The sequence below is a fragment of the Pelophylax lessonae genome (genome assembly GCF_965119305.1).
Source record: "Pelophylax lessonae genome assembly, chromosome: 7".
NCBI lineage: Eukaryota > Metazoa > Chordata > Amphibia > Anura > Ranidae > Pelophylax > Pelophylax lessonae.
The window spans coordinates 46,026,672-46,053,194 of NC_138774.1; the positions used below are offsets into that span (position 1 = coordinate 46,026,672).

Genomic DNA, 26,523 nt, shown 5'->3' on the forward strand with positions numbered 1-26,523 from the left:
CATTTACATCCAAAAATGATACTTCTAATAAAACATTGTGAACAAAGTGCTCATTATTCATCAGAAGACAGGTCCACTTTAAAGTAAAAAATAAAAGCTCAAACAAGCCAGCAGATTGAAAGCAGAACGGGCTCAATATCTTTAGTCTGCTTGTTGATGATCTTCAGACAACTGTCATCCTGTAAAAAGAAACAAGATTTTTTATTTTTAGTTGTACTTTTATGTAAATGTTAAAATATAAATGACAGAAGTCTTTGTAGTAACCTCTGAACTGACACCTTAACCACTTAAGCCCCGGGCCTGTTTTTCACACTTGGTGTTTACAAGTTAAAATCAGGTTTTTTTGCTAGAAAACTACTTAGAACCCTCAAACATTATATATATATATATTTTTTAGCAGAGACCCTAGAGAATAAAATGGAGATTGTTGCAATATTTTTTATCACACCGTATTTGCGCAGCGGTCTTCCAAAGCAATTTTTCTGGAAAAAATTCAATTTTTGAATTAAAAAATAAGAAAACAGTAAAGTTAGCCCAATTTTTTTCCATAATGTGAAAGATAATGTTACGCCAAGTAAATAGATACCCAACATGTCATGCTTCAAAATTGCGCACGCTCACTGAATGGCGACAAACTTTGGTACTTAAAAATTGCCATAGGCGACACTTTAAAAAATTTCTACAGGTTGCCAGCTTAGAGTTACAGAGGAGGTCAAATTATTGCTCTTGCTCTAACGATCGCGGCGATACCTCACATGTGTGGTTTGAACACCGTTTACATATGTGGGGGGGGTTTCCGTATGCGTTCGCTTCTGCGCGTGAGCTAACGGGGACAGGGCGCTTTAATTTTTTTTTTTTTACTATTTTATTTATTTTTTATTTTTACATCATTTAAAAAAATAATAATAATAATTTGATCATTTTTATTCCTATTACAAGGAATGTAAACATTCCTTGTAATAGAAATATGCATGACAAGACCTCTTTTTCTGTGGGGTCTGGGGTCAAAAAGTCCTCAGATCTCACAACTACACTAAAAAATGAAGAAAAAAAAAAAAAAGGGACCTTTAAACCGGTTGCTAGGCAACGACGTTTGCCGTCGCTCCCGTCCTCCAAGACCATAGAGTCGAGTGAGGGCAAGCTTGCCCTCACTCGACTTCCTGTCTGTGAGGATCCGGGACCGGATCGTTTTCCCCGCTGCCGGCGGGTCCGATAAGCGGGGAAAAGGACAGGGACGCGGCGGGAAGGGGGGCGCCTCTTCTGCCGCCCCGGAAGGGTGATCCCGCGGCGAATCACATGCACAGCTGGACCAGATTTTGCACCTTTCAGTTTTAGTATATATCCCAATTTTGTGTCTGATATGAAGAAAACAAACTTGTTTTCTCAGATGTTAAAATGAGTTCTATTGTTGCTCACTATGCCCTATGAGTAGACACTGCTGTGTCACACATTTCACAGAGCCTGCTTTCTCAAATACAGAGGTGGTGGGAGGAGGAGTTTCAGGAGGTGGAGTCAGTACTCACTGCTTGCAGGCAGCAAGATATCATGGGACATGTAGTTCTTAGAAATGGAACATAAACTGTAGAGGAGAAGGTGAAAAGCATGCAGGGAATCCAGGAAGTTGTGGAAAAAGACAGGCAGCAGACAGGCACCGATGGGACGGGAGACCCAGGTGAGCCGCGGAAGGCGGCGGGAGGGAGGGGACATCCCCTCCTGCTCCTTGTAATGACAGCCGAGCGGCTTCTCAGCCGCATCGGTTGTCATTACAAGACAGCTGACCTTTGGCTATGGACGCTGGTACCGGGGTGATGCCTCTGGCTGCAGGCATTACTCCGGTACAAGCACTTTCCCAAAATATCAGCAATATCGGTAACCTCAGGGGCCGATTCCGATATATCGGGGAAAGTGCATATCGGCTTTGCTGATAATCGGTGGATCCCTAGTTAAAACCAGTACTTTTTTTTGCTAGAAAAGTACTTAGAACCCCCAAACATTATATATATATATATATATATATATATATATATATATTTTAGCAAAGACTCTGGAGAATAAAATGGCGGTCGTTGCAATATTTTATGTGACATGATATTTGCGCAGCGATCTTTCAAATGCAATTTTTTTGGAAAAAATAAACTTCACTGAACTAAAAAAGTAAACAGTAAAGTTAGCCCAATTTTTTTTGTATATTGTGAAAGATGATTTCACGCTGAGTAAATAGATACCTAAATAGTTACGGCTTAAAACTTTGCACACTTGTGAAATGGCGACAAACTACGGTACTTAAAAATCTCCATGGGAGATGCTTTAATAAATTTTAACGGTTACCAGTTTAGAGTTACAGAGGTCTTTTGCTAGAATTGTTGTTCCTGCTCTGACAATCGCGGCAATACCTCATATGTGTGATTTGAACACAGCTTACATTTGTGGGCGTGACTTACGTATGCATTTTCTTTGGTGAGCGAGCACACCGGGACAGGGGCGCTTTACATTTTTTTTCCCCCCCCTATTTTATTTATTTTTTCTCACGGCCTGTAAACATCCCTTGTGACAGTAATAGGCAGTGACAGATACTCTTTATGGAGGGATCGGGGGTCTAAAAGACACCAAATCCCTCCACTGCTTTTGAAAGTATTCAAAAAGCCAAAATCAGCATTTTTGAATACTGTCATTAAAAAAATTGGCACCATTGGTAGCCGAGTGAACCGGAAGTGACATCGCTTCCGGGTTACTACATCAGAGACCCGATCAAAGCCAAATCTGGCTTTGTTCAGGACTCCAGTCAGCTGGCAGATGTGCCAGCTGGTCGCTCGGGTCTCCCGATGGGCTGGGAGACACGGGCAGAGAGGTGGTGACTTCCCCTCCCGTTCCTTGTGATAACGGCCGAGTAGCTGCTCAGCCTCACCAGTTGTTATCACAAGAAAGCTGACTGCCGGCTCTAAAAAACGATACCCAGGTGATGCCTCTAGCTGCAGGCATCACCCCGGTACAACCACTTCCTCAAACCAACGTATAGGTACGTCGGTAGTGCGGAGAGTGGTTAAATTGGATGATTCCATTATATTATCTGACATCTTCTTTGAAAGTATGAGGTCACCTAAAATTGATTTTTCAGTATTAGATATGAGAAGATGTCATATTACTGATTTCTTATCTGGTGCAGAGGCGGAGAGGCACTGCCAGAAAATAAGGCGTTTCTTATAGAACTGTATTTAACATATCATACAGTCCTAACCTTGTTTAAAACAGTGACCCCGTTTATCATTCCAGATTAGATTATTACATTACAGCGCACCTCTCCATCCAGGACTCATGCCCCTACAGCCTTAGCAGCTCTTAGCAGTGTTTGCCAACCTACCAGACTGAAATTCACTGATACCACACTTACAATTTACTGGCCCAAGCCAAGTTTTTACTGGCATTTTCCAAAAGTTAAAAAATTACAGTTTTAAGTGCTAATTTCAGTACTTAAGCTACAAACAAATAAAATATGCAATTAGCAATGTGGTTTAAGATAGATAAAGGTAAAACAAACATATTTATGTTAAATTTTATATAGTAAGGGCGGGTTATTATGATTTGTCACCTATGTCCAACTGGAGAGATTTCCCCTTAATTTCTGTTCCATAGCCACCACGGAAAGTGATCCACCAGGATCACCAGAATTCATGTCCCCAATTCTAAAGACCTCCTGTCTTCATTACTCCATCCCTCCATCACCTCCTGTCTCCATCTTTCCTTCACCATTCCTCCTTTAGCTTCTGTCTCCATCCCTCCTTCACCTCCTGTCCCCATCCTTCCTTCGCCTCCTGTCCCCATCCCTCCTTCGCCTCCTGTCCCCATCCCTCCTTCGCCTCCTGTCCCCATCCCTCCTTCGCCTCCTGTCTCCATCCCTCCTTCGCCTCCTGTCTCCATCCCTCCTTCGCCTCCTGTCTCCATCCCTCCTTCGCCTCCTGTCTCCATCCCTCCTTCGCCTCCTGTCTCCATCCCTCCTTCGCCTCCTGTCTCCATCCCTCAAACACCTCCTGTCTCCATCCCTCTGTTGCAGGTCCCTCCAACCTCTTCACCCTCCATCACTTTTATCCCTCTGTTACTCTAACACTCCCTTCATTCATCTTTCCTTAACTCCATCCTTTTTGCTCTTGCTCCATCCCTCCTCCATCATACTGTCCCTCCAACAATTCTTGTGCCCTATATCCCCTCCACCCGTTCTACCCGCCATCACCATTAACCCTCTATTATTCTGCCTCTTCCTCTATCTTTCCTTAACTCTATCCCGCCATCATGCCATCCCTCTATTCTTTGCTCCATAACTAAATTTCTGTCTCTCCCGCCATCCCTTGCTCCATCCCTTTGTCATAATTGTGATGATTATGGCTTACAGATCATGAAAACCCAAAATTCACAATCTCAGTAAATTAGAATAGTACATGCAATCAATAAAACAAGGAGTGCACATAGAACAATATCGGACCTCTGAAAAGTATAAGCATGCATATGCACTCAGTACTTGGTTTGTGCCCCTTTTGCAGCAATTACTTCCTCAATGCGGCGTGGCATGGAGGCGATCAGCCTGTGGCACTGCTGAGGTGTTATGAAAGCTCAGGTTGCTTTGATAGCGGCCTTCAGCTCGTCTGCATTGTCGGGTCTGGTGTCTCATCTTCCTCTTGGCAATACCCCACCGATTCTCTGTGGGGTTTAGGTCAGGCGAGTTTGCTGGCCAATCAAGCACAGTGATACCATGATCATGTGACCAGGTATTGGTAGTTTTGGCAGTGTGGGCAGGTGCCAAGTCCTGCTGGAAAATGAAATCAGCATCTCCATAAAGCTGGTCAGCAGAGGGAAGCATGATGTGCTCTAGAATTTCCTGCTATAGGGCTGCGTTGACTTTGGACCTGATAAAACACAGTGGACCAACACCAGCAGATGACATGGCTCCCCAAATCATTCCTGACTGTGGAAAATGTTGCATTTTATTTTGAAATCAAGGTCCCAGAGTCTGGAGGAAGAGTGGAGAGCAGTGGCGACCGGTGTGTTGGAGGCGCAGGGGCACCGCCCCCCCTATCCATGCGTCCAGCCCCCTAATCTGCATGCAGGGGCGCAGGACGCATGGAGTTCAATGGGGCTTTTTTTTTTTTGCATCACCTGATTAGAGCCAGAGGCTCTAATAGGGCGATGCAAAGGGTGGACCCGGGGCGCAGAGCAGTGCGCCCCGACTCCACCCATTGTGTGACAATAGCGAATGAAAATTTGCTATTGTCACACGGATCCTCCTCCTGGCCAATTAGGGAGCGGGTCTAATATCTGATTCCTGATTGGCCACAAGGCAAACCCCATGCCATTGGCCGAGGAGGAGGTGGGAGCGGGAGGACCCGAGGAGACGCGACGGGGGACTGAGAAGCCGCGCCGCCGCTGCTGATCCAGGTAAGTGCACTGGATTAAAGGGGGCATGCACGCTGGTCTCTGCATTGAAGGGGGCATGTACGCTGGTCACTGCATTGAAGGGGGCATGTATGCTGGTCACTGCATTGAAGGGGGCACGCACGCTGGTCTCTGCATTGAAGGGGGCATGTACGCTGGTCACTGCATTGAAGGGGGCATGTACGCTGATCTCTGCATTGAAGGGGGCACGCTGGTCAGTGTTTTCAAGGGGGTATGCTGGTCACTGTGCATTGAAAGGGGGCACGCTGGTCTCTCTGCTTTGAAAGGGGGCACGCTGGTCTCTCTGCTTTGAAAGGGGGCACGCTGGTCTCTCTGCTTTGAAAGGGGGCACGCTGGTCTCTCTGCATTGAAAAGGGGGCACGCTGGTCTCTCTGCATTGAAAGGGGGCACGCTGGTCTCTCTGCATTGAAAGGGGGCGCGCTGGTCTCTCTGCATTGAAAGGGGGCACGCTGGTCTCTCTGCATTGAAAGGGGGCACACTATACCTTAATTACTGAAAGCCCCTTTCACACTTTTGCGACCTCAAAGTCACGCAATATTTTAGAGCGTTTCTTTACCGCAAAGCAATGCCTATTACATTTTTCTGTTTGCGCCCCCCCAAAAATTTTGAGCACCAGCCGCCACTGGTAGAGAGGTAAATAATTCAAGTTGCATAAGGTCCAGTGTGAAGTTTCTACAGTTGGTGATGATTTGGGGAGCCATGTCATCTGCTGGTGTTGGTCCACTGTGTTTTATCAGGTTCAAAGTCAACGCAGCCCTCTAGCAGGAAATTCTAGAGCACTTCATGCTTCCCTCTGCTGACCAGCTTTATGGAGATGCTGATTTTATTTTCCAGTAGGACTTGGCACCTGCCCACACTGCCAAAACTACCAATACCTGGTCACATGATCATGGTATCACTGTGCTTGATTGGCCAGCAAACTCGCCTGACCTGAACCCCATAGAAAATCTATGGGACATTGCCAAGAGTCAGATGAGAGACATGAGACTGAACAATGCAGAAGAGCTGAAGGCTGCTATTGAAGCATCCTGGTCTTCCATAACACCTCAGCACTGCCACAGGCTGATCGCTTCCATGCCACGCCGCATTGAGGCAGTAATTGCTGCAAAAGGGGCCCAAACCAAGTACTGAGTACATATGCATGCTTATACTTTTCAGAGGTCTGATATTGTTCTATGTACACTCCTTGTTTTATTGATTGCATGTACTTTTCTAATTTACTGAGGTTTTGGGTTTTCATGAGCTGTAAGCCATAATCATCACAATTATATGTTGTATTACTGAAATAAATGAACTTTTGCACGATATTCTAATTTTTGTTCGAGTTTCACCTGTACGTACACTATATTGCCAAAAGTATTCCCAGTCTTAGCCCGTAAAGTTCAATATTGAGTTGGCCCACCCTTTGCAGCTATACCAGTTTCAACTCTTCTGGGAAGGCTGTCCACAAGGTTTAGGAGTGTGTCTATGGGAATGTTTGAACATTCTTCCAGAAGCACATTTGTGAGGTCAGGCAATGATGTGGACGAGAAGGCCTGGATCACAGTCTCCGCTCTAATTCATCCAAAAGGTGTTCTATCAGGTTGAGGTCAGGACTCTGTGCAGGCCAGTCAAGTTTCTCCACCCCAACCTCGCTCATCCATGTCTTTAAGGACCTTGCTTTGTGCACTGTTGTGCAGTCATATTGGAACAGGAAGGGGCCATCCCCAAACTGTTCCCACAAAGTTGAGTGCATGAAATTGTCCAAAATGTTTTGGTATGCTGATGCCTTAAAGGGATTGCAGAAGTTTTTTTTTTATCTTAATGCAGTCCATGCATTAAGATAAAACAGAAAACCTGTTTGCAGCAGCCCAACCCCCCCCCCCCCCATACTTACCTTATCTTTATCCAGCAATGATGCAGCAGTGTCTCAGCTGCCCAGGACTGCTCTCCTCATTGGCTGAGACAGCAGAACAGCGCGATTGGCTCCCACTGCTGTCAAAGTCAGTCAGCCAATTAGGAGAGTGAGGGCGCGTGGCCGGGGTTCCGTGTCTGAATGGACACAGGTAGCTGTGACTCGACTCGAGTGTCCCCATAGCAAGCTCCTTGCTGTGGTGGCACCCAACAGGAGGGAGGGGCCAGGAGCACAGAAGAGGGACCCGAGAAGAGGAGGATCGGGGCTGCTCTGTGCAAAACCAACTGCATAGAGCAGGCAAGTATAACAAGTTTGTTATATAAAAAAAAAATGAGACTTTACAATCACTTTAAAAGTTCCCTTCAGTGGAACCAAGGGGACAAGCCCAACCCCTGAAAACCAACCCCACACTATAATCCCCCCTCCACCAAACATTACACTTGGCAACATGCAGTCAGGCAAATACTATTCTCCTGGCAACCGCCAAACCCAGACACATCCCTCTAGAGTCCAGTGGCGGGGTGCTTTACACCACTGCATCCAACGCTTTGCATTGCACTTGGTGATGTAAGGCTTAGATGCAGCTGCTCGGCCATGGAAACCCATTCAATGAAGCTCTCTATGTACTGTTGTTGTGTTAATCTGAAGACCACACAAAGTTTGCAGGTCTGTAGCTATTGACTCTGCAGACAGTTGGCAACTTCTACGCACTGTGTGCTTCAGCATGAGCTCACCCCCACTCTGTCATTTTACGTGGCTTACCACTCCGTGGCTGAGTTTCTGTATCCCAGTTCCACTTTGTTATAATACCACTAACAGTTAATGGTGGAATGTTCAGTAGTAAGGAAATTTCACGGATGGACTTATTGCACAGATGGAAACCTATCACGGTACCACACTTAAATTCACTGAGCTCCTGAGAGCAACCCATTCTTTCACAAATGTTTGTAGAAGCAGTCTGCATGTCTAGGTGCTTGATTTTATACATCTGTAGCCATGGAGGTGATTGGAACACCTAAATTCAATGATTTGGAAGGGTGTCCCAAAACTTTTGGAAATAGTGTTTGTATGAATGGGAGTACCTGTCAAAAAAAAGGATTTTTATGGTATTTTGAATCTTCTAGAAAGAATATCATATGAATTTTTTTCCCTTAAACTACTACTCAGGTTGGCAATAGATATGAGCTTCAATGTGGTGTCTACTGAGAAGAGCAGAGAAAGAAGCTGTTCAAGGTGGTGATAAGGTAACACATAAAATAAAATAGGGCTGCAGTTAACCACATAACGACCGCCCACTGCAGTTTTACTGCGGCAGGCAGCCGCTCCTGGGCAAAGCGACGTAATATAACGTCGCTTGCTCAGGAGACTCTAGGGGGTGAGCGCGCACTGCCGGCGGCACGCTCCCGCCCCCGCTCGTCAGCTGGGGAGCCAGTGCATGTGACCGGCGGCTCCGATGGCCTGCCGGCCACTCGCGATCTCCCACAGCTGAGAGAGAAAGACAGACGGCTGATGTAAACACAGCAGTCTGCCTTTCTCCCTTAGATTATCACAGAGGCTATGTGATCCTGCTATATAGAATCGCATGTCTCTGTGATGATCTAACAAGCCACGCCCCCTGACAGTTAGAATCACACCCCTTCGGTCACATTTAACTCCTTGATCACCAATACATTTAACCCCTTCCCTGCCAGTGTCATTTTTACAGTAACAGTGCATATTTATAGCACTGATTACTGTAGTAATATCACTGGTACCCCCAAAAGTGTCAAAAATGTCAGTTAGGGGTCAAAAAAATTGCAGATCGCCGCCATTACTAGTTAAAAAAAACAATAAAAATGACATAAATCTTTCCTGTAGTGAGTAAACGCAATAACTTTTGCACAAACCAATCAAAATACGCTTATTGCATTTTTTTTTTTTACTAAAAATATGTAGCAGAAAACAAATTGCCCTAAAATGTTAAAAAATTTAGATTTTTACATTTTTTTTTTTTTGAGAATTTCATATAAAAGAATGAGAAAAATATTATTTTTTTCAAAATTGTCGCTATTTTTTTTGCTTATAGCGCAAAAAAAAAAAAATCGCAAAATCGCACAGGTGATCAAATACCACCAAAAGAAAGCTCTATTTGTGGGAAATAAAGGATGTCAATTTCGTTTGTGTACAGCGTCGCACAACCGCGCAATTGTCCATTAAAATAACACAGTGCCGAATCGCAAAATAGGGCCTGGTCTTTGAGCAGCCAAATCCTCCGGGGCTAAAGTGGTTAAATAAAGAGGTAATGTTCATTTCACTGGGATAAAGAATAATGCCACAGCAATGTGATAATCAGTGACACGTAATACAAACATAAGTGGTAATGTACATACCACATAAATAGACAAGAGACATAAACTTATAATAAGAAATACAAAGCAGACAGCCGGGTAATGATATTAAGGGACTCACATTTAGTTGCTGGATGAATTAGAGGCATTCTCCTCATTGTCTGCAGAGAGAAAGTGTTGGTAAATATGGTTATTTTCAGCCCATAGAAATATGAGTGTCCGTCCTCATAGAACTCCTGTAAGGTCTCATTCACAGATAGTTTGGCCCATCGGTGTCACTTCCCACAGGAATCCTGTGATTGGGGCATACATCTACGCACCGTGTATTCCAACATGTCATAGATTTGATAGGCTGATGGCAGCAGGACGGGACGCTGCATCTATGCCTCCCAGGAGTCCAAAAACACAGATTTGATGCTGATGGGCTAAAGCACCCGTGTGCATGTATCCTAACCAATCAGAGAACATTCTGAATACAGCTGGTAAGTCATTGACATCTACTGCACATGTATATATAACTTGGCAATTAGGGAATATACTGTATATCTAGAACAGGTGATGGGGGAGCCAACATCACATTTGTATTACTTCATGCTGAGTAAAACTTTTCCTTTCTTCCCCACAATGTTCCCCTCACCCGTCATTCTGTCCTGTACACCGGTCACTGTCACTTACTAGTAGTATCATAAAAAAAATCTCGTATCTACAGAGAAGCATAGGAATACTTACAGTAACTCTCCAACCACCTGCAGCTTTCCCTGGTTTCTCCTGATTATCTCACCATCACTACTGTATACTGTAATGAGTATAAAAGGCAAGGTTTCCTTTGCTTTTCTGCAGGCAGGGCTGGCCCTACCATGGGTCCTGTTGGGTCCATTGGATCCAGGCGGAACTTTGAGAGGGGCAGCAAATTGACGCCCAAGATTTTGTTTCCAGCAGTTTTGTGTGTCGCCAGTTTGCGACATGTTATGGGCGGCATTTCCCCATCTCATACTGCCACTCGTAGTGCAAACTGATGAGTGTAAGGAGGCGGAGTCTCTTCTCCAGGGAACATCCTTCTAGGTGGCGGGTACAGCAGACACAGGAGTGACAGGAGGACTGAGGACAGACAGTGAGTGTTTGGTGGACCGGTCCAGGGGCGAGTTATTGAAGAAGAGAACAGTATAATATTTTCTAAATGTTATATTTATATAAAATAATGGATGTGGGGGCCTTTTGGTGGGCGTGATTTTTTTTTTTTAGAGGGTTTGTGTGTGTGTGTGGGGGGGTCAGCATTTCTTTCTTTCTTTGACCCAGGCAGCACAATGTCTTGCAGGTATGACATTCATACAGATACATTGTGTAAACTAAATCACTTTACCCCCGGGGTGATCAATCCATCTATATGTACAAAGGGGTTGATTTACTAAAGACAAATAGACTGAGCACGTTGCAAAGTGCAGTTGCTCCGAGACTTAGTAAATGTGGAAAGCTTCATTTTTAAAAGAATACCCAATCACATCCAAGGAAAGTAAAAAAAACCCTGCATTTTTGCTTGCACGATTGGATGATGGAAGTCAGCAGAGCTTCTGCTCATTTACTAAGTATTGGGGCAACTGCTCCTGCAGAGTGCACATTCTATTTGTGTAGCACCCTCCTAAGTAGGTGATAGTGAGAGAGTATAGTTTTGAGCTCTGTCCGCTTACCAGAGGAGCTGCAGGTAAATCTATATTGTTCTATCTAAGCTCTATTTGTGGGAAAAAAAGGACATTCATTTTATTTGGGTACAGCATTGCATGACCACGCAATTGTCAGTTAAAGCAATGCAAAAAATGGCCTGGTCATTAAGGTGGTAAAATCTTTCTGGTCTAGAAGTGGTTAACTACTTGCTGTGGCAGGCTTGCTCGGCTGCGCGACTCGCCGTACCTGTACGGTAATCCATTGGAGCGACTCACGCGTGCCCCCATTCGCCAGCGGGAAAGCTGATTCACGGGGCCAGTGGCTCCCTGTGGAGTGAGAACGGCGGTCTGCTGATGTAAACACAACAGATCGTTGTTCTCTCTGGAATCAATACAGAGCGCCTGTGTTCTTCCTATTTAAGATCACAGGTCTCTGTGTTGATTCCACAAGCCCATCCCCCCTCACAGTTAGAAATCACCCCCTAGGGACACATTTAACCCTTTGATTGCCCCTGGGTTAAACCCTTCCCTGCCAGTGTCATTATTACAGTAACCGTGCATATTTTTAGCACGGATTACTGCTGTAGTAAGGTCACTGGTCCTGCCACAATGCCAGTTAGGGATCCGATCTGTCCACCGCAATGTCGCAGTCCCGCTAAAAATCGCTGATCGCCGCCATTACTAGTAAAATAAATAAATAAATAAATACAACATAAATCGTTCCCCTAGCTTGTAAACATATAACTTTTGCGCAAACCAATGAAAATATGCTTTGAGATTTTTTTTACTAAAAATATGTAGCAGAATACAAATTGGCCTAAAATGATGACATTAGATTTTTACATTTTGTTTATTGGGAATGTTACGGCATATAGCAGAAAGTGAAAAATATTGTTTTGTTTTTTCAGAATTGTCGGTCTTTTTCTGTTTAGAACGCAAAAAAAAAAAAAAAATTGCACAGGTGATCAAATACCACCAAAAGAAAGCTCTATTTGTGGGGGAAAAAAGGACATAAATTTTATTTGTGTATAGCGTCGCACAACCACGCAATTGTCTGTTAAATTAAGCAGTGCTGAATCCCAAAAAATGTCCTGGTCATTAAGGGGACAAATCTTCTAGTCCAGAAGTGGTTAAAGAATATGTTGACCCAACATTTCATACTCCTGATGTGTGCCTGCTGTACCATGTACTTGTATGAAAAGTCTCCTGTTCTCTTTGTAGTGCTTCCTTTATGTGAATCTCTGCTGTTCCTGCCAGTCCCTCTACTTTCCTATTAAAACCTGTTATAAGTGTTTGGCCTCTTTCACATGATTGGACCGATCGGGTCCGCCTGTCCGTTTTTCAGATGGACCCGATCGGGCCACCCATTGACATCTATGGGGAGGTGGATGTCAGTGGAGATATGTCCACTGATACCCGCGTGACATCCGACAAGATCCGCTGAAAACAGACGGATGGCGATACGTTCGCCATCCATCCAGCAGGTCAGATCGGATGAAAATGGACAGGCTGTTTGTTTTCATCCGATCTCCATATAGAGGAGAGCAGGACAGATCCATCTCTGCACAGGGAGGGGAGATGGACGCCTGCTCATCGGGGATCAACAGAGCGATCCTCGCTGAGCAAGCAGAGTCCGTCCAAGTGGATACGCTCCTTGTGAAAGGGGCCTAAGTCTAAAGTAATGATAGCCTCTAGTTCTCCCAAGAGATATTTTATAATTTGGCTTCACTGCCTCTAATTGCTCAGCTCTCTCACTCTGGGTGGACATAATACGCGCTGCAGCAAAATCTGTCACAGCAGATCACATGACAATTGAACACAATGGATGGCATCCTTTCATGCAATTTACTGTGTACATTTCTGTTGCTCGATGTGATTAGTCACAGTGATCACATGGTACAGACAGGGCCAATCAAAGCCCATTTGTATCATGTTATTAGTTGTGACCAATTACAGCTAATCACAATAGGTCCACAAGCCTGGAGCTGCAATGCAGTTTCCAGTCTTGTTGATGCACAGATGTTGATTCATTTAGGAGCTTTCCCTAAATGAACCCCCCTCCTTACAGTGCATCCAGAAAATATTTACAGCGCTTCACTTTTTTCACATTTTGTTATGTTACAGCCTTATTTCAAAATGGAATAATTTCATTATTTTTCTCAAAATTCTACAAACAATACCCCATAATGACAACGTGAATGAAGTTTTTTGAAATCTTTGAAAATGTATTAAGAATAAAACAAAATAATCCCATGTACATAAGTATTCACAGCCTTTGCCATGACACTCAAAATTGAGCTCAGGTGCATCCTTTTTCCACTGATCATCCTTGAGATGTTTCTACAACTTGATTGGAGTCCACCTGTGGTAAATTTAGTTGATTGAACATGATTTAGAAAGGCACACACGTATCTATATAAGGTCCCACAGTTAACAGAGTATGTCAGAGCACAAACCAAGCCATGAAGTCCAAGGAATTGTCTGTAGACCTCTGAGACAGGATTGTATGGAGGCACAGATCCTGGGGAAGGGTGCAGAAAAATGTCTGCAGCATTGAAGGTCCCAATGAGCACAGTGGTCTCCATCATCCATAAATGAAGGAAGTTTGGAACCACCAGGACTCTTTGCAGAGCGGGCCGCCTGGCAAAACTGAGTAACTGGAGGAGAAGGGCCTTAGTCAGGGAGGTGACCAAGAATCAGATGGTCACTCTGACAGAGCTCCAGCATTTCTCTGTGGAGAAAGGAGAACCTTCCAGAAGAACAACCATCTCTGCAGCACTTCGCCAATCAGGCCTGTATGGTAGAGTGGCCAGATGGAAGGCACTCCTCAGTAAAGGGCACATGACAGCCCACCTGGAGTTTGCCAAAAGGCACCTGAACAACTCTCAGACTATAAGAAACCAAATTCTCTGGTCTGATGAAACAAAGAATGAACTCTTTGGCCTGAACGGCAAGCGCCATGTCTGGAGAAAACCAGGCACCGCTCATCACTTGGCCAATACCATCCTTACAGTAAAGCATGGTGGTGGCAGCATCATGCTGTGGGGATGTTTTTCAGTGGCAGGAACTGAGAGACTAGTCAGGATCGAGAGAAAGATGAATGAACCAATGTACAGAGACATCCTTGATGAAAACCTGCTCTGGACCTCAGACTGGGGCAAAAGTTTATCTTCCAACAGGACAATGACCCTAAGCACACAGCCAAGATAACAAAGGAGTGGCTATGGGACAACTCTATGAATGTCCTTAAGTGACCCAGCCGGAGCCCAGACTTAAATCGGATTGAACATGTCAAGAGAGATCTGAAAATGGCTGTGCACCGACGCTCCCCATTCAACCTAATGGAGCTTAAGAGGTCCTGCAAAGAAGAATGAGGAATGGGAGAGACTGCCCAAAAATAGGTGTGCCAAGCTTGTAGCATTATGCTCAAAAAGAATTGAGGCTGTAATTGGTGCCAAAGATGCTTCAACAAAGTATTGAGCAGGCTGTGAATACTTATTTACATGAGATTTTTTTCATTTTTTATTTATAATAAATTTGCAAAGATTGCAAACAAACTTCTTTCACATTGTCCGTTATATGGTATTGTTTGTAGAATTGAGGAAAATAATGCATTTTTATCCATTTTGGAATAAGGCTGTAACATAACAAAATGTGGAAAAAGTGAAGCACTGTGAATACTTTCGGGATGCACTGTAAGGAGCAGTGGCGGCCTGTCTATAGGGGGCGCAGGGACGCGGCCCCCCCCCCCCCCAAAAAAAAAAAAGAAGAAGAAAAAAAGATTAAAAAAAGAAAAAATTTCCATTCTTAGCCCACTTAGTGGTGGCTATGGGGGGGGGGGGGGGGGGTTTCCACCCCACGTGTGGCGGGTAGAGGTGCCGATTGGCGTCCTTCTGGGGGTCACCGGGGCGCAGAGCAATGTGCCCCGACACTCCCTACTTTTGTGATGTCTTGGCTGGACCAATCATCATTCAGGACATCCTGACCCTGCTGACGTCGTTGGGGGCGGTGCCGGTGCGTGCGTCAGTCACTCACCGCCCGACTCCGTCACCTTCCAGCCGTCAGAGAGGACTCGAGGAGAGGAGCAGCGGCGCGCCGTGGACGAGACCAGGCAGTGTGAGTGTGGAGTGTCACGGTCGAGTCAGCGAGCCAGCCCAGAAGAGCAGGTAAGTGAACAGTGATTGATGCTGCAGCACGATGCCATGACCTGTGACAACATGCCTGCGACATGACCTGTGCCATGACCTGCGACATGCCTGTGCCATGACCTGTGACATGCCTGTGCCATGACCTGTGACAAAATGCCTGCGCCATGACCTGTGACATGACCTGTGCCATGACCTGTGTCATGACCTGTGACAACATGCCTGCGACATGACCTGTGACATGCCTGTGCCATGACCTGTGACATCCTGTGCCATGCCCTTACCATGACCTGTGACGTGCCCTTACCATGACCTTTGCCATGCCCTGTGACATGCCTGTACCATGACCTGTGACATGCCCTTACCATGACCTGTGCCATGCCCTTGCCATGACCTGTGACATGCCTGTGCCATGACCTGTGACATGACCTGTGACATTCCTGTACCATGACCTGTGCCATGCCTGTACCATGACCTGTGACATGCCTGTACCATGACCTGTGACATGCCTGTACCATGACCTGTGACATTCCTGTACCATGACTTGTGCCATGACCTGTGACATGCCTGTACCATGACCTGTGCCATGCCCTTACCATGACCTGTGCCATGACCTGTTACATGCCTATACCATCACCTGTGACATGCATGTACCATGACCTGTGCCATGCCTATACCATCTCCTGTACCATGACCTGTGACATGCCTATACCATGACCTGTGACATGCCTATACCATCTCCTGTACCATGACCTGTGACATGCCTATACCATCTCCTGCACCATGACCTGTGACATGCCTGTACCATGCCTATACCATCATCTGTGCCATGCCCTTACCATGACCTGTGCCATGCCTATACCATCTCCTGTACCATCACCTGTGCCATGCCTATACCATCACCTGTGCCATGCCTGTACCATGACCTCAAAGTCACGCATTTTTTATCGCGTTTTTTTGCCGCGAAGCAATACCTATTACATGAGATAAAAAATTAGGGTAATTGGCGCTGCCTTTGGTAGTGGACTGGGGTGTAAACGGCGATAGATAAAACTGATATATAAATACACCGTAGTGTATATGTGAAAAATAGTGGTCAATATGTTATCAGTGCAACAAATAAATATATAAAATCAACATATGATATATAAATAGTAAAACACAGTGGCTAGTGTATATTAATATCCCGGTGGTAGGTGCAATCAAGGTGACAACGTGTATATAAGAATAAAAGTATGATCAAGCAATAAAATAAATATAGTGCACTATAAAATTGGTACAATGCAAGGGTAAAATAGATAAAACAAAGTGTAGTGGCAGTGACAAGCGAAAGTGCAATGAGGTGCGCTAAAAATATAGAAAGTGGTTTAGGCGCTCAGAGAAATAAAAGTGACAATAGAAAAATAGAGTGCAATAACGTGCACAAAGGTGAAAAATGCATATAATGGGGTGACTGGCTGAAACAAGTCCTTATAGCCAGTAATGCAGTGATGGTGTGTAGATAATGGGATTAGTCCATAACCAAATGGATATACAGGTGACTTCGTGGATAAATCTTAGGGTAACCCCGTGGTGGGTAACTGGTGAGGTGCTGGGTGACCCCTTAGGTAAATGTCCTACTAACCAGATATACCCACCCCACACATGATATACACTAGCCACTGTGTTTTACTATTTATATATCATATGTTGATTTTATATATTTATTTGTTGCACTGATAACATATTGACCGCTATTTTTCACATATACACTACGGTGTATTTATATATCAGTTTTATCTATCACCGTTTACACCCCAGTCCACTAGCAAAGGCAGCGCCAATTACCCTAATTTTTTATCTCATTTTATACAGTTCTTTGACTGTAGTTCAGGGTAGGCTGCAGCCTATAAATTCCTTTACATTTTAGATATCCTTAGCGCGGAGTTCATTTCTTTCCAATACCTATTACATTTTTCTTTTTGCGCCCCCCACAAATTTTGAGCACCAGCCGCCACTGGTAAGGAGGGGGGTTTATTTAGGGCAAGCTCCTCCAAGAGTAGAAGCCAGCTCTGTGTATCAACAAGGCTATCAATATATTATTATTATTATTATGGACTATTAATGGACCTTTATGGTGGTTACTGACTTTCTATGCACCTGCAACAACCGCACTGCAGTTTTACTATGGTAATATAGCACTTGGCCGAAACTGAAAATGACAGTTTTTAAAAAATATTAAACTTTTTATATGTAACTGTATTTTGTTTGACTTTTTAATTAATATTGTGAATTTAAATTAATAGGAATTTACTGTTGGCCATTATTGGCAGCTTTAGCGCAAGAAAAATACATCACTTTCAATTCTATGTCTTCACACTGGTCCATTTCGCTTTGTTGTGGTGTTAAAAATCTTGTTTGCTACATTTCTAGTCAGTTAAAAAAAAAAGCAGCAAAAACGGAGCTCGCCCTTGAAATGCATTGAAATTGCAGCAAGAACGCATAAATAACACACCCGTGTTACGTTTTTGAGTCACATGACCTATGAAAAACACTTCACAAGCCTTATAAAATCTTGGAAAAATCGCGTGCATTTTTCGTGCCTTTATTTCTCTCTATCGGTCAAACATTGATAACCCTATTTTCGACCTGATAATTTTAATATCGGCTGAAATTTCGGTGCATCCCTGTTAAAAATTGAAAGAAATTATACAATTTTTTTTTACATACTGTCACCAGTTGGTGTCCCAAATCACTGCCACACCAGTTATATGATGACCCTGTACTGCACTGGTGACAGTATGTAAATAAAACAAAAATTGTGAATTTTTTTTTTTTTTTTTAATTTTATTTGTATTTCTTTTCTATTTTATTTCTTCATTTTGCAAAGAATTAGGACACAAAATGACATCATCGAAAAACTTGCCATGGCTCTTACTAAATACCTTGGACAGTCTACGGGTTATTTGGGGGGTATTTGTACTATCCTTGCATTTTCAGGCCTCAAGAAATTACATTCTTGGCCGTCAGTTCATCAATTTTCAGATATATATACCATAGATTGTGGACTCTATAACTTTCCTACAGACTAAATAATATACACTAATATGGTTTTTTCCAAGTAAAAAAATGTAGCAGAATAGATTTTGGCCTACATTTATGAATTACAAATTATTTATTTGCAAAATTGTATAACAGAAATAAATAGAAAAACACATTTTTTTTTTCAAAATATTAAGTCTTTTTAAGCAAAAATTAAAAAACCCAATGGCGATTAAATATCACCAAACGAAAGCTCTATTTATGTGAAAAAAAATGATAAAAATGTCATATGGGTACAGTATTGCATGACTGCGCAATTTTCATTCAAAGTGCGACAGCGCTGAAACTTGGCCTGGGCAGAATGGAGGTGAAATTTCCCGGTATTGAAGTGGTTAATTAAAATAAAAGCTCACATTATAGGAGGAATATTAACCTCACATGCTACACTCAATATCAGATCAATATCCATCACCCCTACAGCTCAGCTTCTACACACTGCAGAGGGGGACAAACCACATAAAAAATATAATTACTTACTGGGAGTCGGAACATAAATTTTTCGATCACCGGGCGTCATTCCTAAAGGAAAACAGAATTTGATACATTAGGAACCAGGAAATTGTTTTTGAAGCCCTTCATATATAAGAAGTCACATATACAGTATATCTTCAACTAATTATAACAATTCAACAAGTATACCATCTCTATCCTGGATTTTCTGGTATTTAGTTTTTAATGATGTGGAGATCTTCTGATGGTTTATACTGATGTTAGATGATGAGATTTCCTGTTCCAAATTACATCAGTGGTCCTCCAAAATGACCCTAAACTTTTGGAGATATTATTGAACAAAACCGGTAAAATATCTGTACTAAAGCTGTTATTCTTTCCTCAAACTGAAATTCCAGTTTGTATACATTTCAGTAAAAATGGAAAAATAAAATATACTGTAGTGAAGTGCCAATTTAAAAAAAAACAACATGTGGGAAGCAGTTGCAATGGGGTGCCCCACCCCGTCTTCCGACCTGGGATCCCTCCAGCTGTTTGCCTGTGTTACCAGAACCACCCTTCCCTGTCAGGGCCGCTGTTTATGAGGATAATAGCAAGAAGCTGTTTTTGTTGTGAACAGTTTTACTGAAATGATGATTCTCAGCCAGATTTGCTGTGTATAGAGACTATGTTATGCAGCCACATGGTTTTTGTTTAACATATTTTAATAAAAATAAATATGCCTTCTGCATGAACAAGGGTACATACATTATGCACGGTGTCATCAGACAAAACAAAAATCAACCACCATGATTGAGATCGATAACAATAGTACATACAGGATCTTACGGAGTACATACAGTGCCTTGAAATTTTCCACATTTTGTCATGTTACAACCAAAATCGTAAATGCATTTTATTGGGAATTTTTGTGATAGACCAACACAAAGTGGCACATAATTGTGAAGTGGTAGGAAAATGGTAAATTGTTTTCAAATTTTTTTACAAATAAATATGTGAAAAGTGTGGCATGCATTTGTATTCACCCCCCTGAGTCATTACTTTGTAGAATCACCTTTCCCTGCAATTACAGCTGCAAGTCTTTCTGGGGATGTCTCTACCAGCTTTGCACATCTAGAGGGACATTTTTGCCCATTCTTTGAAAAATAGCTCAAGCTCTGTCAGCTTGGATGGAGAGCGTCTGTGAACAGCAATTTTCAAGTCTTGCCACAGATTCTCAATTAGATTTAGGTCTGGACTTTGACTGGGCCATTCTAACACATGAATATGCTTTGATCTAAACCATTCCATTGTAGCTCTGGCTGTATGGTTAGGGTTGTTGTCCTGCTGGAAGGTGTACCTATGGCCCAGTCTCAAGTCTTTTGCAGACTCGTTTTCTTCTAAGATTGTCCTGTATTTGGCTCCATCCTTCTTCCCGTCAACTCTGACCAGATTCCCTGTCCCTGCGCAGGGAAAGCATCCCAACAACATGATGCTGCCACCACCATGTTTCACGGTGGGAATGGTGTGTTCTGGGTGATGTGCAGTGTTAGTTTTCCGCCACACATAGCGTTTTGCTTTTAGGCCAAAAAAGTTCCCTTTTGGTCTCATCTGACCAGAGGACCTTCTTCCACGTTTGCTGGGTACCCCACATGGCTTCTCACAAACTGCAAACGTGACTTCATAAGGCTTTTTTTCAACAATTGCCACTCTTCCATAAAGGCCATATTTGTGGAGTGTGTGACTAATAGTTGTCCTGTGGACAGATTCTCCCACCTGAGCTGTGGATCTCTGAAGCGCTTCAAGAGTTACCATGGGCCTCTTGGCTGCTTCTCTGATTAATGCTCTCCTTTCCCAGTCTGTCAGTTTAGGTGGACAGCCATGTCTTGATAGGTTGAAGTTGTGCCATACTCTTTCCATTTTCGGATGATGGATTGAACAGTGCTCCGTGACACGTTCAAAGCTTGGGATATTTTTATAACCTAATTCTGCTTTAAACTTATCCACAAATTTATCCCTGACCTGTCTGGTGTGTTCCTTGGCCTTCACGATGCTATTTGTTCTCTAAGGTTCTCTAACAAACATCTGAGGGCTTCACAGAACAGCTGTATTTATACTGAGATTAAATTACAAACAGGTGAACTCTATTTATTAATTGGGCGACTTCTGAAGGCAACTGGTTCCACTAGATTTTAGTTAGGGGTATCAGAGTAAAGGGGGCTGAATACAAATGCACGTCACACTTTTCAGATATTTTTATTTTCCCTCCACTTTACAATTATGTGCCACTTTGTGTTGGTCTATCACATAAAATCATAATAAAATACATTTATGTTTTTGATTGTAACATGACAAAATGTGGAAAATTTCAAGGGGTATGAACACTTTTTCAAGGCACTGTATCTTAGCGCACTGTATAGGAGAAACAGAACAGCTAGAGTACAATACACTGCAATACTTCCAGCATAATCTCTAGTCCGGAAATGTGTCAAACACAAAGGAAAAGGATATAACGTAAACATATAGGTATAAAACAGAGCAGACAAACATCTGCATGTACAAAACTTCAAACTCGTGTACCCCTATGCGGGCAATATCTTAAATTATTATTCAGGATTTCTATAGCGCCAGCAGTTTACGCAGTGCTTTACAATGTTAGAGGGAGACAATACAGTTACAATATAATAAAATACAAGAGGATTAAGAGGGCCCTGCTCAGAAGAGCTTACAATCTAATGGGGTGGGGCAGGTGGTACAAGAGGTTGTAACAGTAGGGAATGAGCTGATGGAAGATTAGTTGGCGGTGTGATAGGCTTCCCTGAAGAGATGAGTTTTCAGGGATCGCCTGAAAGCAGCTAGAGTAGGAGATAGCCGTACAGGTTGAGGTAGAGCATTCCAGAGGATGGGAGAGGCGCTGGAGAAATCCTGGAGATGAGCATGGGAGGAGGAGACAAGGGAGCTTGAGAGTAGGAGGTCTTGAGAGGAGCGGAGAGGATGGTTAGGGTGATTTTTGGAGACAAGATTGGTGATGTAGCTCGGGGCAGAGTTGTGAATGGCTTTGTATGTTCTGGTTAGTATTTTGAATTTAACTGGCTGGGCAATCGGGAGCCAGTGTAGGGATTGGCAGAGAGGGGAGGCAGACACTGAGCTGTTGGTAAGGTGGATAAGCCTGGCAGCAGCATTAATGATGGACTGAAGAGGGGATAGCCTATGAAGAGGTAGGCCTATGAAAAGGGAGTTGCAGTAGTAGAGGCGAGAAATAACAAGGGAGTGAATGAGTAGCTTGGTGGTTTTAGTTGTTAAAAAGGGGCGAATTTTTGAGATGTTGCGGAGGTGAAGTCTACAAGTTTTTGACAATGATTGGATTTGGGGCTGAAAGGACAGGTCAGAGTCCAGGATTACACCTAGTACCCTGGCATGAGGGGAGGGATTGATGGTTGCATAACTAGTTTTGATGGAAAAGTCATGGAGGTGGGCACGGGCGGGGGGAATTACCAGCTCAGTTTTAGAGAGATTTAGTCCATCACTCTGTAAAAATACGGAATAGATAATAAAGGTAGTGGCTGCTTTGTCCCCTCCGTCCAGAGATAGCAAAGTTAAACAATTAGAGCAGTCCTAAATGGGATCAGATATTATAACCAACATAGAGTCAATCGTATCTTGAGTGTCTAGCCGCGTGCCCCATATCTTAGTAAACTTACGAGGGCAGCCTCTCACCTCAAACGTTAACTTATAGAGTGGGAGTGTTTGATTAAAAAGGTGTTTCCACAACCCAAGGTGTAGGACCTCCTTGCAAGTCCAATGTATTAAAATAATATCCAGCCAAATGTTACCCTGACTCAGCCACAGACATTGCTGTGAAGAATCCATGTTTATGCAGCTTTCATAATCTATTCTGTATTATTCTGCAGGATATGTGTGCTATTTGTCATTCTGAACCTGTTTCGCATTATAGATTCTAATATTGTATCTGTGGACTGCAAGTTACAGTCACTCTCTGTCTGGCCATTTACCAATTCTGTTACAACTTTAAAATCTAAAATACTGAAGGACTGTAACTTGAGAGTTTGTTTTTAGAAATGTTTGATAACACAACTGTAATGGATGTAATACTGGTTATATTAGTGAAATGCCTATTTCACCTTATGGTGCATACCTCATGTATATATGTATATATGTTACTGCTGAGATTCACTACCTAACTCAAAATGCAATTAGATCACCCCTCCTTTCGGTTAAGCAAGATGGCGATTGAACATGGAGACAACACCCAAAATTATACCTCATCATATCCTGGAAGAAAGACATAGACACATAGATTCTCCAATCATCCAACCACCACCTTATACGTATTATATATGACTATTTCCTGTTTATGACTTTCCTCAGTCTTTATAAGAACAAAAGAGGAACTAATAAAATCAGAATGTAGGATTTTTATTAGCCCCCTCTGTGTCGGCACTTCATTTTTCTCCTCTTCTTCAGAGCCATGCCTCAAAACCCGTCAGGCCACGGGGGTCTTCAGTTTCTGTTGTACATGTTGACACAAAATGGATGGAACTATGCTGAGATCTGTGATGCGTTTTAACAATTGCAACTTTGTGAGTATAATACTTACCATGTTTTTACTACAATAAATTATTTTTCTCAGGATAATGCACTAGGTCAGAGCGCCCTCTGTGTGTTTTTGTATGGTTGCAGTGTTGTAGACTTCCCAAGTCTTTGAGGGGAGCAAGACCGAGGCTATTCGCTTTCAAGTGTAATGAAGATTTAAACATACCCATCTGGAGGGGCTATTTTCCTAAGCGCAGGATGCATTGTGTTTGTGACTACATTTTTCTCCTTTAATAGAAAGACAAGGGTGACCAGCGCTATGGAAGTGTGTAGATAATATATAATAGACAGGTGTAAGCTGCCAGCAACAAAACCCCGAGGGGTTAAGATGATTGAAAGTGCAAGAGAAGTTGCCCCGGCGCTACCTCTAAGTGACACCTTGTCACTTTAAAATATATGTGCCATAGTGTGAGTGATTGGGAAAACAGTGAATAAAATTAAATATAAATAAATAGTGCACATATAAAATTGAATAATCCTTTTGTGAACAAGGATATTTCTTTGTGACCACTGTGAGAAGGTGCTCGAGTGCAAGTTTCAAATAAATAAATAAATAAGCTGAAAAAATAGTGATGAAATTTTTATTCCAATCAATAATTAGATTAAATGAATTGGTGCAATAAATAAATAAATTAAATGAATTTTAGTGCAATAAAAGACAAATAAATAGTGCCACTGGGTAGTGTGCCAGTGTGAAATTATAATATTGCTTGTAGAAAGTGCCAGTGAGGCAAGTGAAAGAAAGAAAATCCCACTGTGGAAAAAACAATGAATAAAGGTTGCATACACTAGCGTGGCCACTAGATGTCGCAACTCCAATACGACCTGTTTGGTGGTATTTGCTGGATTAGATGAGCACCGTCATGAGGGTTCCTTCTCCACGGCAAACAAGTATTGCCAGTTGATGTCATGTAACATAAGAAAAAGGGAACGCTCCAGCAGACGTCCTATGACGAAACGCGTAGAGCGGGTCCATTGCGCCATACGTCACTTCCGGTTTCAACAGCATCTGACCGTGGAACGCGGAAGCTTCCCGGGAGACCGCAACTGATCGCTATCAGCCTACACCGTGAGTGTGTCTATGCTTTTTTCTACTGCCACATATTTTACTGCACAAATGGGATTCCCTTTTTCTTATGTTACATGACATCAACTGGCAATACTTGTTTGCCGTGGAGAAGGAACCCTCATGACGGTGCTCATCTAATCCAGCAAATACCACCAAACAGGTCGTATTGGAGTTGCGACATCTAGTGGCCACGCTAGTGTATGCAACCTTTATTCATTGTTTTTTCCACAGTGGGATTTTCTTTCTTTCACTTGCCTCACTGGCACTTTCTACAAGCAATATTATAATTTCACACTGGCACACTACCCAGTGGCACTATTTATTTGTCTTTTATTGCACTAAAATTCATTTAATTTATTTATTTATTGCACCAATTCATTTAATCTAATTATTGATTGGAATAAAAATGTCATCACTATTTTTTCAGCTTATTTATTTATTTGAAACTTGCACTCGAGCACCTTCTCACAGTGGTCACAAAGAAATATCCTTGTTCACAAAAGGATTATTCAATTTTATATGTGCACTATTTATTTATATTTAATTTTATTCACTGTTTTCCCAATCACTCACACTATGGCACATATATTTTAAAGTGACAAGGTGTCACTTAGAGGTAGCGCCGGGGCAACTTCTCTTGCACTTTCAATTTTTCTCCTTTGTCCATGTACAAGGGCTTCCTACTAATCAGTCTGTCAGACTCATAAGCTTTGGTGTGTAATTTGCAGAAATCTCACCTGAACCTGAGCGTTTCCTGTATATGACGAATCCAATAATAGCACCGATAATCAGCGCTACAGCAACAACCACAACAACACCGATAATTACAGGAGTATTGTTAGACTCTGCGCTGGGATCTGAGAGGAAAACACAAAAGTAACATGATTTGAGATTTACTGACAGTTTTGTATATTTAATCCAAAAATTGACTGATTATAGTACATAGAAGCACAGTGTTCCTGCATTGTTACATCATATCATTACTAGTGAACATTATAATGCAATAAATTAGAAATAATGGTCTATAATGAGATAAAGTGTGATGGTACAGACTTACACATGCCTGACACTTCATAAACATGCGCGTTATGTTGATGGCAGATCATAAAGGATATTCACCAGTCCACCATCAACAATAACACAGTGCAATTATCAGGAATTAGTTTCAGAATTGTGGAAGTTACACCTGGGAAGGGCAAACATTTTTCCAAATCATCTGCAAAGAGGTGAGCTATAGAGGTTCTATATAATGTTTAATAGCACAGTATAGGGGGTTACAGCAACTAATATTGGACTAATGAATACACTCCTAGCTGCATTGGGTATAATCAATACTTTATCACCATAACACATAGCATTATGAATAGACTGTCAATGCACCTGTAGCACCCGCAGTGTACAGAGTAGGTGTATCTATTTTGGCTTCTCTGTAGGAGGAGCTGGGGTTATTTGTTTGTGCTTAGCTGTGCAGAGCTCCAAGGGCTGGGTCTATGCTACCTCCCCCTGGCTTCCAGAATTTGCTGGATAGTTCTGGAACTTAGAGGGTGGAGAAAAAGAGGCCAAAACATGAATATTTATGGACAGCCCAGAAGGTAGGGAAATAGACCATAAATGTTTAGGAGCCTGTCAGTGAGGGAGCAGAATCCATGATTCAGATGCCAGGGGACCGCTGTGCTGGGGGTTCTGCCTCTGGGCAGAAGAAGGACGAGAGAGAGAGAGAACTGGTGGAAGAGGAAATGAGCAGCTGGAAGTCTCACCCCTTTAGCAGCCTCCACTAAGCTTAGCTGAAGCCATCCTGATAGACAAAGTCCGACCTGGGTAGCACAAAAGTCTGTACAGCAGGCTCTTGAAACTTCAGTATTCA

General features: G+C 42.8%; 1 protein-coding gene and 1 long non-coding RNA gene across 2 annotated transcripts in view; both read right to left on the minus strand.

Moving 5' to 3' along the window:
• LOC309560906 lies at positions 1-25,517 on the minus strand. The gene is made up of 4 exons (XR_014225535.1): positions 25,397-25,517; positions 19,025-19,066; positions 9,785-9,824; positions 1-179 (listed from the first exon to the last, which is right to left on the minus strand). It is a non-coding gene; the product is annotated as an uncharacterized lncRNA (long non-coding RNA).
• Positions 1-26,523, minus strand: part of LOC309560450 (uncharacterized protein) — a gene marked incomplete at its 3' end in the record, with an annotated part of 506,030 nt that overhangs the window by 85,367 nt on the left and 394,140 nt on the right. The gene's annotated exons all lie outside the window — the stretch shown is intronic.